Raw genomic sequence first — 13,033 nt, forward strand, 5'->3', positions numbered from 1 at the left:
TTTTTCTTGTCTTTTTATTTTATTTTATTTTTAAATTTTTTTAACATTTATTTATTTTTGAGACAGAGAGAAACAGAGCATGAATGGGGGAGGGGCAGAGAGAGAGGGAGACACAGAATCCAAAGCAGGCTCCAGGCTCTGAGCCATCAGCCCAGAGCCCAACACGGGGCTCGAACTCACGGACCGCGAGATCGTCACCTGAGTTGAAGTCGGACGCTTAACGGACTGAGCCACCCAGGCGCCCCTCTTGTCTTTTTAATACTAGCCATTCTGACATATGTGAGATGATGTCTCACTGTAGTTGTGGATTGCATTTACCTGATGATTAGTGATGTTGAGTATCTTTTCATGTGTCCGATTGCCATCTGTATGTCTTCTTTGGAAAAATGTCTATTCAGGTTCTCTGCTCATTTTTTTAATTTTAATTTTTAATTTTTATTATTTATTCATTCATTAATTTAAATCCAAGTTAGTTAACATATAGTGTAATAATGATTGCAGGAATAGAATTTAGTGATTTATCACTTATATAAAACACCTAGTGCTCATCCCAACAAGTACCCTTCTTAATGCCCATTACCCACTTAGCCCATCCCCCTATCCAACACCCCACCAGCAACCCTCAGTTTGTTCTCTGTAGTTAAGAGTCTCTTATGGTTTGTTTCCCTCTTTTTTTTTATCTTATTTTTATTTCCCTTCCCCTGTTTATATGTTTTGTTTCTTAAATTCCACATGAGTAAAATTATATGATATTTGCCTTTCTCTGACTTATTTGGCTTAGCATAATACACTCTAGTTCCATCCACATTGTTGCAAATGTCAAGATTTTATTCTTTTTGATCACTGAGTAATAGTCCATTGTATGTATGTGTGTATGTATGTGTGTATATATATATATATATGTATATACACACACATATGTGTATATGTATATATATACATATATATACACACATATATATGTATATATATACATATATATACATATATATGTGTGTATATATATGTGTATGTATATATATATAATACATATATACATATACACATATATATAATACATATATATACATATATACACATATATATGTATATATACACACATATATATGCGTATATATATATACACACATATATATGTGTGTATATATACACATATATATATACACGTATATATATGTATATATATACACACACATATATATACACGTATATATACGTATATATATATACACACACACAAATATATACGTATATATACACACACATATATATGTATATATACATATATATACACACACACATATATATATATATACACACATATATGTACACACACACACACACACACACACCACATCTTCTTTATCCATTCATCAGTCAATGGACATTTGGGCTCTTTCCATACTTTGGCTATTGTCTATAGTGGTGCTATAAACATTGGGGTGCATGTGCCCTTTCAAATCAGCATTTTTGTATCCTTTGGCTGATACCTAAAAGTGCAATTGCTTGGTCATAGGGTAGTTCTATTTTAATTTTTTGGGGAACCTCCATACTGTTTTCCAGAGTGGCTACAGCAGTTTGCATTCCCAACAGCAGTGCAAAAGTGTTCCTCTTTCTCCACATCCTCACCAACATCTGTTGTTGCCTGAGTTGTTCATTTTAGCCATTCTGACAGGTATGATGTGGAATTTCATTGTGGTTTTGATTTGTATTTTCCTGATGATGAGTGATGTTGAGCAATTTTTTCATGTGTCAGCCATCTGGATGTTTTCTTTGGAAATGTGTCTATTCATGTCTTTTGCCCATTTCTTCACTGGATTATTTGTTTCTTGAGTGTTGAGTTTGATAAGTTCTTCATAGATTTTGGATACTAACTCTTTATCTGATATGTCATTTGCAAATATTTTCTCCCATTCCATCATTTGCCTTTTAGCTTTGTTGATTGTTTCCTTTGTTGTGCAGAAGATTTGTAGCTTGAAAAAGTCCTAATAGTTTATTTTTGCTTTTGTTTTCCTCACTTCCAGAGACATGTCAAGTAAGAAGTTGCTGAGGCTGAGGTCAAAGAAGTCCTTGCCTGTTCTCTCCTCTACGAATTTGATGACTTCCTATCTTACATGTAGGTCTTATCCATTTTGAGTTTGTTTTTATGTATAGTATAAGAAAGTGGTCCAGTTTTTTCCAACACCATTTGCTGAAGAGATTATCTTTTTTCCATTGGATATTCTTTCCTGCTTTGTCAAGGATTAGTTGGCCATATGTCTGTGGGTCCATTTCTGGGTTCTCTCTTCTGTTCCATTGATCTATGTGTTTGTTTTTGTGCCAGTACTATACTGTCTTGATGATTATAGCTTTGTAATACAGCCTAAAGTCCAGAATTATAATGCCTCCAGTTTTGGTTTTCCTTTTCAACATTACTTTAGCTATTCAGAGTCTTTTCTGGTTCCATACAAATTTTAGAATTGTTTGTTTTAGCTTTGTGAAAAATGCTGACGTTATTTTTATAGGGATTGCTCTGTTCATTTATTTTAATGTTTATTTATTTTGAAAGAGATAGAAATCGCAAGTGGTTGAGGGGCAGAGATAGAAAGAGTGAGAGAATCGCAAGCAGGCTCCATGCCACAGGGCTCAATCCTACAGCTGGAAGATCATGAACTAAACTGATATCAAGAGTCAGACGTTCAACTGACTGAGACACCCAGGTGTCCCAGGTTCTCTGCTCACTTTAAATCATATTGTTGTGGGGCACCTGGGTGGCTCAGTCAGTTAAGCATCCAACTTCAGCTCAGGTCATGATCTCACAGTTTGAGTTCAAGTCCCGCATCGGGCTCTGTGCTGACAGCTCAGAGCCTGGAGCTTGCTTCAGATTCTGTGTCTCCCTCTCTCCCCCTTCCCCTGCTCACACTTTGTCTCTCGCTCTCTCAAAAATAAATAAATGTTGAAAATATCAATCAATCTATCAATCATATTGTTGAGGGTTTTTTGGTGTTAAGTTGTATGAGTTCTTATATGCCTTGGTCCTATCATTTGCAAATATCTTCTCTCATTCAGTAGGTTGCCTTTCATTTTGTAAATGATTTCCTTCAATGTGCAAAAGCTATGATGTGGTCTTAATTGTTCATTTTTCTTTTGTTGCCCTTGCCTGAAAAGAGATATCCAAAAATTATTGCCAAGACTCATGTCCAGGATTATATTTTCTTTTAGGAGTTTTATGGTTTCAGGTCTTATGTTCAGGTATTTAATCCATATTGAGTTTGTTTTTGTATGTGGTATAAAAAAGCTGTCTAGTTTCATTCTATTTCAGGTAACTGTCCAGTTTTCCCAACACCATTTGTTGAAGAGACTCTTTTCTCCATTATATATTCTTACCTCCTTTTTCATAGATTAGTTGATAATATAAGTGTGAGTTTAATTCTGGGCTCTCTATTCTGTTTGAATAGATCTGTGTCTATTTTTGTTCTAATATCAGACTGTTTTGATTACTATAGCTTTGTAGTAAAGTTTGAAACCTGGAATCGTGATACCTCCAGCTTGGTTCTTCTTTCTCAAGATTGCTTTGGCTATTCAAGGTCTTTTGTGGTTCCATACAAATTTTAGGATTATTTGTTCTAGCTCTGTGAAAAATGCTATTGGTATTTTGGTAGAGACCAGATTGAATATGTAAATTGCCTTGGGTAGGATGGTAATTTTAACAATATTAATTTTTCCAATCCATGAGGGTGATATATCATTCCATTCATTTGTATCATCTTCAATTTCTTTCATTAATGTCTTGTAGTTTTCAGAGTACTGGTCTTTCACCTCTTTGGTTAAATTTATTCTTAGGTGTTTTCTTCTTTTTGACGCAATTGTAGATGGGATTGTTTTCTTAGTTTCTCTTTGTGGTACTTTGTTATTCTATAGAAATGCAACATATTTCTGTATATTTTGTATCCTGCAACTTTACTGAATTCATTTATCATTTCTAATAGTTTTTTGCTGGAATCTTTAGGGTTTCCTATATAGTATCATGTAATCTGCAAATCATGACAGTTTTACAATTTCCTTAAAAATTTGGCTACTTTATATCTATTTCTTGTCTGATTGATGTGACTAGAACTTCCAGTATGTTATTGAATAAGAGTGTTGAGAATGGGTATCCTTTTCTTGTTTCTGATCTTAGAGGTAAAGCTTTTAGCTTTTTACCATTGAGTATGATGTTAGTTGTGAGTTTGTCATATATGGCCTTTATTATGTTAAGGTATGTTCCATCTATACCCACTTTGCTGAGAGTTTCTATTATGAATGAAGGTTGTATTGTGTCAAATGCTTTTTCTGCACCTGATGAGATGATTATATAATGATTATTTTTGTTAATATAGTATAATCACACTGATAGATTTGTACATATTGAACTATTACTGCATCCCTGGAATAAATCCCATTTGATCATGGTAAATAATCCATTTTATACATTGTTGAATTCAATATGCTAATATTTTGCTGAGGAGTTTTGCATCTCTGTTCATCAGTGACATTGGCTTGCATTATTTTCTTTTGCAGTGTCTTTATCTGGTTTTGATATCAAGGTCATGATGACCTTGTAAAATGAATTTGGAGGCTTTCCTTACTCTTAAATTTTTTGGTACAGTTGAGAATGATAGGTGTTAACTTTTCTTTAAATGTTTGGTAGGATTCATCTGTGAAGCTATCCAGTCCTGGAATTTGGTTTATTGGGAGTATTTTAAATTATTTATTCAATTTTATTACTACTAATCAGTCTTTTCACATTTTACATTTCTTCCTGATTTAGTCTTAGAAGCTGTATATTCTTTTTTTTAATTTTAGTTTTCATGGTTATCATTTTAATACCTGCATAATATTTCATCAATATAACATAACACTTTGCTCAATCATGTCTCTCTTTGTCTGACATTTTGGCCTTTCCCAACCCTCCAATTATTCTGTGCACAAAATTCAGGAGTTTCTTTTTTTCTCTCTTTTTTTAAAAACATTTTAATGTTTATTTTTTTTAATTTATTCTTTAATTTACATCCAAGTTAGTTGGCATAATGCAACAATGATTTCAGGAGTAGATTCCTTAATGCCCCTTACCCATTTAGCCCATCCCCACTCCCACATCCCCTCCAGTAATCCTCTGTTTGTTCTCCATATTTAAGAGTCTCATGTTTTGTCCCCCTCCTTGTTTTTATATATATATTTTTGCTTTCCTTCCCTTGTGTTCATCTGTTCTGTGTCTTAGAGTCCTCATATGAGTGAAGTCATATGATATTTGTCTTTCTCTGACTAATTTCACTTGGCATAATACCCTCTATTGGGTAATTACAAATGGCAAGATTTCATTCTTTTTGATTGCCAAGTAATACTCCATTGTATATATATACTACATCTTCTTTATTCATCCATCGATGGACATTTGGGCTCTTTCCATATTTTGGCTATTGTTGATAGTGCTACCATATATATTGGGGTGCATTGCCCAGAAGCTGTATATTCTTAGGAATTTATTATTTTTTCTAGGTTGTCCAATTTGTTGGCATACATATATATATATATATATACATATATATATATATATATGTAGTTGTCTCCTGTAAACCTTTGTATTTCTGTGGTGTTGGTTGTAACTTCCCTTCTTTAATTGCTGATTTTATTCTTTTAAATCCTCACTCTTTTTTTTTTTTCAATGAGTCTGGTTAAAAGTTTATCAATTTTATTTATCTTTTCAAACAACAGCTCTTTTTTTTTTTTCAATGAGTCTGGTTAAAAGTTTATCAATTTTATTTATCTTTTCAAACAACAGCTCTTAGTGTATAGATCTCTTTTTTTCTTTCTTCTGTCTTTCTGTCTGTCTGTCTCTATTTCACTTATTTCCACTCTGATCTTTATTGTTTCCTTACTTCATTCTTTGGGCTTTGTTTGTTCTTTTTATAGTTCCTTTGGTTGTAAGGTTAGACTGAGATTTACTTACTTCTTGAGGTAAGCCTGTATCATTATAAACTTTCCTCTTAGAAAGAGGGGCATCTAGGTGGCTCAGTCAGTTAAGTGTCTGACTCTGGATTTTGGTTCAGGTCATGATCTCCTGGCTTGTGAGTTCAAGCCCCATGTCTGGCTCTGTGCTAACAGCATGGAGCCTGCCTGAGATTCTGTCTCCCTCTCTGTCCCTCTCTTGCTTGTTCTGTCTCTCTCATTCTTAAATAATAATAATAATAATAATAATAATAATAATAATAATAATAAAAGTTTTTGCTGCATCCCCTAAATTTTGGATCATTGTGTTTCCATTTTCATTTGTCTCAAGGTATTTTTAAATTTCCTCTTTGATTTCTTCATTGACCCATTGTTTAGTAGCATGTTATTTATCTTCCATTTGTTTGTGTTTTTTCCACTTTTCTTGTTGTGATTGATTTCTGGTTTTATACTGTTGTGGTCAAAAGAGTTTCTTGATATGATTTCAATCTTCTTAAGTTTATTATGACATGTGATATAACCTGGAGAATGTTCAATTTGTACTTGAATATTTTGTTATTTTTGGATATAATGTTCTATACATATCTGTTAAGACCACCTAGTCTAGTGTGTTCAAAGTCACTGTTTCTTTATTGATCTATTCATTGATGTAAATAGGGTGTTAAAGTCCCAACTATTGTATTACTGTAAATTTCTTCCTTTATATTTATTAATATATGCTTTATATATTTAGGCCCTCCTATGTTTGGTGCATATATATTTTCAATTGTTATATCTCCTTGTGGAATTGGCCCCTTTATCATTATATATGCCCTTCTTTGTCTCTCATTACAGTCTTTTCTAAGTCTATTTTGTCTGATATAAGTATTGCTACTCCAGCTTTATGTTTGTTTCCATTTGCATAGGATATCTTTGTCCATCCTTTCACTTTCAGTCTGTCTATGTCTTTAAATCTGAAGTGAGTGTTTTGTAGGCATCATATAAATGGGTCTTATTTTTTTATCCATTCAATCACCTATGTCTTTTGATTGGAATGTAGTCTTTTTACATTTACAGTAATTATTGGTAGTTATGTACTTATTGCCATTTTGTTTGTTTTCTAGCTGTTTTTTGCACTTCTCTGTGCCCTCCTTCTTTTGCCTTCTTCCCTTGAGATTTGACAATTTTCTTTATTGTTATGTTTGGATTCCTTTGTCATTTTTTGTGCATCTGTAACAGGTTTTTGGTTTGTGGTTACCATGAGGTTTATATATATCCCCTAACTATACACCAATCTACATTAAGTTAAGGGTTTCTTAAGTTCAAACACATTTTAAAAGCACTACATTTTACTCCCCTGCACCCACATTTTATGTATTTAATGTCATATTTTACATCTTTTTATTTTTTTGTCCCTTAATATTTATTGTTGATATAGTTGATTTTACTACTTGTTTTTTTAACCTTTATACTAGGCATAAGTGATTAATTTACTACCTTTAGGTTTGCTTTACCTGTAGTTATGACCTTTTCTGCTTGAAGAAGTCCCTTAAACATTTCTTGTAATGCCAGTTTAGTGGTGATGAATTCCTTTAATTTTTGTTTGTCAAGGGAATTAATCTCTCCTTCATTCAGAATAACATTTCTGGGTACAGTATTCTCAGCTGTAGGTTTGTTTTTTTCCTTTTGGCACTTTAAATATATTATGCCACTCTCTTTTGGACTGACATGAAAAATGCTGAAAAATCAGCTGATAGTTTTATGGGTGTATCTTGTAGGTAACTAGTGTCTTTTCTCTTGCTGCTTTTAAGATTATCTTTAATTTTTGACATTTTAATTATGTGTCTTTGTGTAGATCCCCTTGGGTTCATCTTGTTTGTGGATCTCTCACTTTCTGGACTAGGATGTATGTTTCCTTCCCCAAGTTTGGAAAGTTTCCAGCTATTTGTTCAAATAAGTTTTCTGCTCTTTCTCTCTTCACCTTCTGGGACCCTTATAATGCAAATGTTAGTATCACTTATGTCTTAGAGGCCCTTAACCTCTCCTCATTTTTTTCTTTTTGTTTATCAGTGGATGTTTTCCACTGCCCTTCTTTCAGATCATTGATCCATCTTTTTACATCCTCTAATCTTCTGTTGATTCCCTCTAGTGTATTTTTCATTGTAGTCCTTGTATTCTTTAACTCTTTTGGGTTCTTTTTATATTTTCTATCTCGTTGTTGAAGTTCTCACTTCATTTACTCTTTCCAAAATTTGATGAACATCTTTATGACCATTACTTTGAACTCTTTAGCAGGTAGATTGCTTATCTCTGTTTCATTTCATTCTTTTTTTTTGAGTTTTTCTCATATTCTTTTGTTTGGAATTCCTCTGTTTTTTTTCTAAATATTAGGTAGGTCAGCTCCATCTCTTGGTCTTAGAGGTTATGATCTTATGTAGATGGCATTCTGTGGGCCCAGAAATGCAATATTCCTTATTACCAGAACTAGGTGCCCTAGGGGTTTGCCTTGTGTGAGCTGTTTGTGGCCTCCTGTTGTGATTGAGCTGCAACTGCTGTGGGTGTGATGGTGGGTGGGACAGGCCTTTGGGCTGGCTGGATGCAATGTCCAGCTGCAACTACTACAGGTACACTGGTGGGTAAGTATGAGCCCCAGAATGGCAAGCTGAGAGGCCCAGTTGCAACTGCTGCTGGTATAATGGTCAGTGGGGTTAACCCCAGGTGTGGCTGGCTGTGAAGCCCAGTAGCTGCTGTGGGTGTGCTGGTAGGCTAGGCTGGCCTACCCTTTCCAGGACAAGAGTCACTTGAGGGGCACCAGTCCCAGCTGAGGTTGCCCACCAGATGTGGCAGGTGGTAGCCTCTTTGGAGGGGTGCCTGTAGGGGTCAGCAGATTGGGTGGAACAAATCTACATGGGACTGCTGGGTCAGGGCAAGCAGTGTTAGCAAGGTAGATAATGTCAGAACTGAATGACCTAGGCTGAAAGAAGGCAAGCCCACCTGTGCTTACATTCCCAGAGAAAGTTCCTCCAGATCCCTGCCCCTCTGGCACACACCCTAAAATTAATCAATAAATCTCTTTCATCTATGGCCCAGGTGCATTTTTTTTTAAAGACACATTTATCCAGCATCATGATCAGATTATTACATTTAGCAATCAACAGCATGGGTGCAAAAAACAAACAAACAAACAAACAAACAAACAAACAAAAAAAAAACTACATTAAAACCCTTTGTTGGAATGCTTTACAGTTTCCACAAAACAGAAATGAAAATAACCTGTTATACAATTAGTCACAAATACAGTCCTCAAGGTTTTTGCCCATACACATGAGTATTGTCTAAAACATGTCTTCTTTGTAGCAGCTAGGCCCTGCCACCACTGTGCTTGGCTGAGTTCACAAACCTGTTGTAACCTATAGCTTTCCTGTCACTTCTCTGGCTCTCCTTTCCTGCTAAGCTTTGTTTCCTGGCAGTAATTAAAACCTTCTGCCACTGCCATAGCTACTGCTGCTGTTGGAACTGCCATAGCCACCTTAGTTTCGTGGTTTGGCAAAATATTGGCATCTGCCACCATAGGGGCTGGAGCTTCTGCTTCCAAAATTTCCTCTTTTCATGGGTCCAAAATTTGAAGATTGATTTTTGTAATTGCCAAAATCATTATAGCTTCCACCACCTCCAAAGTTGCTCCCATTGTTACCAAATCCATCATAGCCATCCCCACTGCCACCATATCCACCACCACCTTGACTGCCACCAACAGTGGCACTGAAGTTTCCTCCACAGCCAAAGTTGTCATTCCCACCAAAACCACCTCCACGACCACTACCAAAGTTTGACCTCTTTGGCTGGAGGAAGCACTAGCCATCTCTGCTTAGATAAAGCTTTCCTTACTTCACAGTTGGGGCCATTCACAGTATGGTATTTTTGAATGACAATCTTGTCTACAGAGTTGTGGTTGTCAAATGTTACAAAACCAAAGCCTCTCTTTTTGCCACTGCCTCCTCGGTCAGTCATGATTTCAGTCACTTCAATTTTCCCATACTATTCAAAAAAATCTCTTAGATAACATTCTTCAGTGTCTTCTTTAATGCCACCTACAAAAATCTTTTTCACGGTTAAGTGGGCACCAGGTCTTTGAGAATCTTCTCTTGAGACAGCACTCTTTGGTTCTACAACTCTTCCATCCACCTTGTGTGGCCTGGTATTCATGGCTACATCCACCTCTTCCACAGTGGCATAGGTGACAAATCCAAAGCCTCTGGAGCGCTTGGTGTTCAAATCTCTCATCACCACACAGTCCTTAAGCGTTCCCCATTGTTCAAAATGGCTCCTCAGACTCTCATCAGTTGTTTCAAAGCTCAAACCTCCGATGAAAAGCTTCCACAACTGTTCAGGCTCTTTGGGAGACTCTGACTTAGACGTGGTGGGAGGGGAGGCTTTAATGATGCTTACTCAGTGGTGTCCACAGGCAGAAAGCCCCAGGTCCTTTTTAAATTGCTGCCTCTTCTAAATTTCAGAGAGTGTGAGATTACAGGTAGGCCCTTTAAGAGTGGAGTCTTTATTTCCTATAGCCCTCAGGCCCTCCCAGAATTAAGCTCTGTTAATTTTGAAAAACAGGCATTATGGAGGCTTGTCTTCCTAGAGCATGGATTATCTCATATCGGGTTTGAAACCTTCCTTTTTCAGGGAAGACCTCTGTAAATGGGTTATCCCTCCCACTTGTGGGTTTTCACACTGAGGGTTTGCATCCTGATGAGAGGACGTTCTGCCCTTCCTACACTTCTCAGTGTGTATTTTTCTTTAAATCTTTAGCTATGGAAATCTGCTAGCCTTCACGTCATTATCTAGGGACAGTTGTTCTACATGGAGTTACAGCCTTGGTACATTCATGGGAGGAGGTGAGCTCAGGATCTTCCTACTCCACCATATTTCCCACCACTACACCAGATGTGGGTCTTTAAAAATATTGTCAAAGAAGACATCTGACTCTTAAACCTTGATTTAAATCATTGGTTAATATACCTAAGTGTAATTTTCTCTCTTTAATACATCACCTGCACGTTAGTAACTATAAGAATTGTGGAATGGATATTTCTTGTTCCCTCTACCATACTTCTCAAGTGTCCAAGGCACTGTACCAACGAGACCTTTATCTTCTACCTGTACTTCATTTCAGTTAGTTTTAGCAATCACATAGTTCCAGCATGCCAGGGGCTATCAAGACTTTACATAATCATGGCCACACAGCTGGTGAGAAATCTAACTTCAGAATCCATCCTTAGAAACTTCTTTTACCAGCTGTCTTATTTGGAGTTCCCTAGAAATCTAAGATGGATATTCTTAAGTGATTAATTGAGTGAATATTCTTAGGAAAAAGAGAATGAGGGAGGCAGGATAGAACAGATGAAAAGGCTAAACAAAAATGTACTCACTTTAGTCTGATTACATGATAATTCTGAAACATAAATTGTACAATAAAAGTAGTTGTACCTCAAAGTAAGGGGCCTGGCCCCTTATGCCTTGAGCCACTTATTGGCCAAGGTCTGGCCCAGGTGAGCAGGTCAGAGGAAAGAGGTGAGGTGTAGTGCAACCTCCCACAGGTTGTTTTCTTCTTCCTCTTCTCATTCTCCTCCTCCTCCTCCTCCTTTGGCCAAGAGCTACATCTCTGGAGAAGGAGAAGCATGAGTTGTTACTGGATAACATTCAGAACATCTGGGGCATGAGTGCACCAGCTGGTAGAAGAGATCTGAGTGGAGCACCAAGAGCAACAAGAATACCACTTAGAAATACTTTCAAGAAATGATCTGTATGACAAAAATGGGAAATTTATATTCTACTTGGACTGCCAGAAGGACTGCTAGAGTAAGTCAAGGGACTTACTTTAGGCTAAGCTCTGCTACTAACTACCTGGAGGATTACTTTGATTACTTTGTGCCTCAGTTTCTAAACCTATAAAATTAAAAGTAAAGTACAGATTTAGATAGTTTTGCCTTTGATTTTTAACCTCATTCCTTATCTTAAATGGGATGAGTGTGCTTAGCATTACTAAGGCTCTCATCTGTGGTGAGTTGGGCTGGGATAGAAGTAGAAGGGAATGCACCAGCTTATGCAATTTACAGAGATATAAGGACAATTGTAAGTTTAGGAACCATGGAGCTGGTTGGTTACTAAGCGCCAATGATGCTCTTAAGGAAGAAAATGACAGGTTCAGGTCAGCTAACTACCAATTCAGTCACAATATAAAAGCTTGAGAGCCTCCCAGAAGCATTGAAATAGCTAATTTCCTACAGCTTAAGGGCAGACTATGCTTAAAATCAATCTCAGTACTTGGTTTTATAATAGCAGAATTATAAATAAGGCTGAATTCTCATTCTCAGTAAATCTATGTTAAAGTTTGGCCCTATGAATAAAGGCCTGTGTTAGAAACACATAAAGGAACACACTTAAGAAGTCTAAATGCCCACATTCCCTTGAACACTCTGGAGATTACAGAAATGCCCCATAACTCCTTGCTAATGCCACCTCCTACTACTTGGAAACGTGCAAAGGTCTCACCTGAGGCCAATGCCTTGAAAGATGTTGTTTTCCCTTCTAAATATATGACCTCATCTTTCCTCATGGTTTCTAGACCAATAGTGAGGATCAAGAGCCACCATGACCCAATTAAGGAAGTACCAGCCATGCTTTCATAGAAAAAAAAAAATCACCAAAACAGTTTTGGAACCTGGTTAATATGTACTGACGGGAATGGAGAGAATATGGCTGGAAGTGAACCTGGGGGATGCTGGAATTGGACTCTCCAGGGAAAAGACAGGAAGACTGAAGTATGAGTGGATAAGAGAAAACTTGTTGATAGTAATATGTGGAGGATACTCCCCAATGACTCAGGACCAGTTCTACATATCCTTTCCTAAACTCTAAATTTGAATTCACTGCTTCAATGGCTTATGGAAGCTTGAAAATAGTGATGGCCAAAGTAATTGAAGTAGAGACACCAGACTACCTCTAGGAAGGAGTCAAAAGTCTTAGATGAGCATGCTAGTAAAGAACTATCATAGAAGATCAGAAAACCCATCAGATTGATGACCAT

At 36.5% G+C, this 13,033-nt stretch overlaps 1 pseudogene; it reads right to left on the reverse strand.

Moving 5' to 3' along the window:
* Positions 1-9,255: 9,255 nt before the first annotated feature.
* On the reverse strand, positions 9,256-10,377 carry LOC122468242 (annotated as a pseudogene).
* Positions 10,378-13,033: the final 2,656 nt, after the last annotated feature.

Source organism: Prionailurus bengalensis, chromosome B1, assembly GCF_016509475.1.
Source record: "Prionailurus bengalensis isolate Pbe53 chromosome B1, Fcat_Pben_1.1_paternal_pri, whole genome shotgun sequence".
NCBI classification, from domain to species: Eukaryota; Metazoa; Chordata; class Mammalia; order Carnivora; family Felidae; genus Prionailurus; species Prionailurus bengalensis.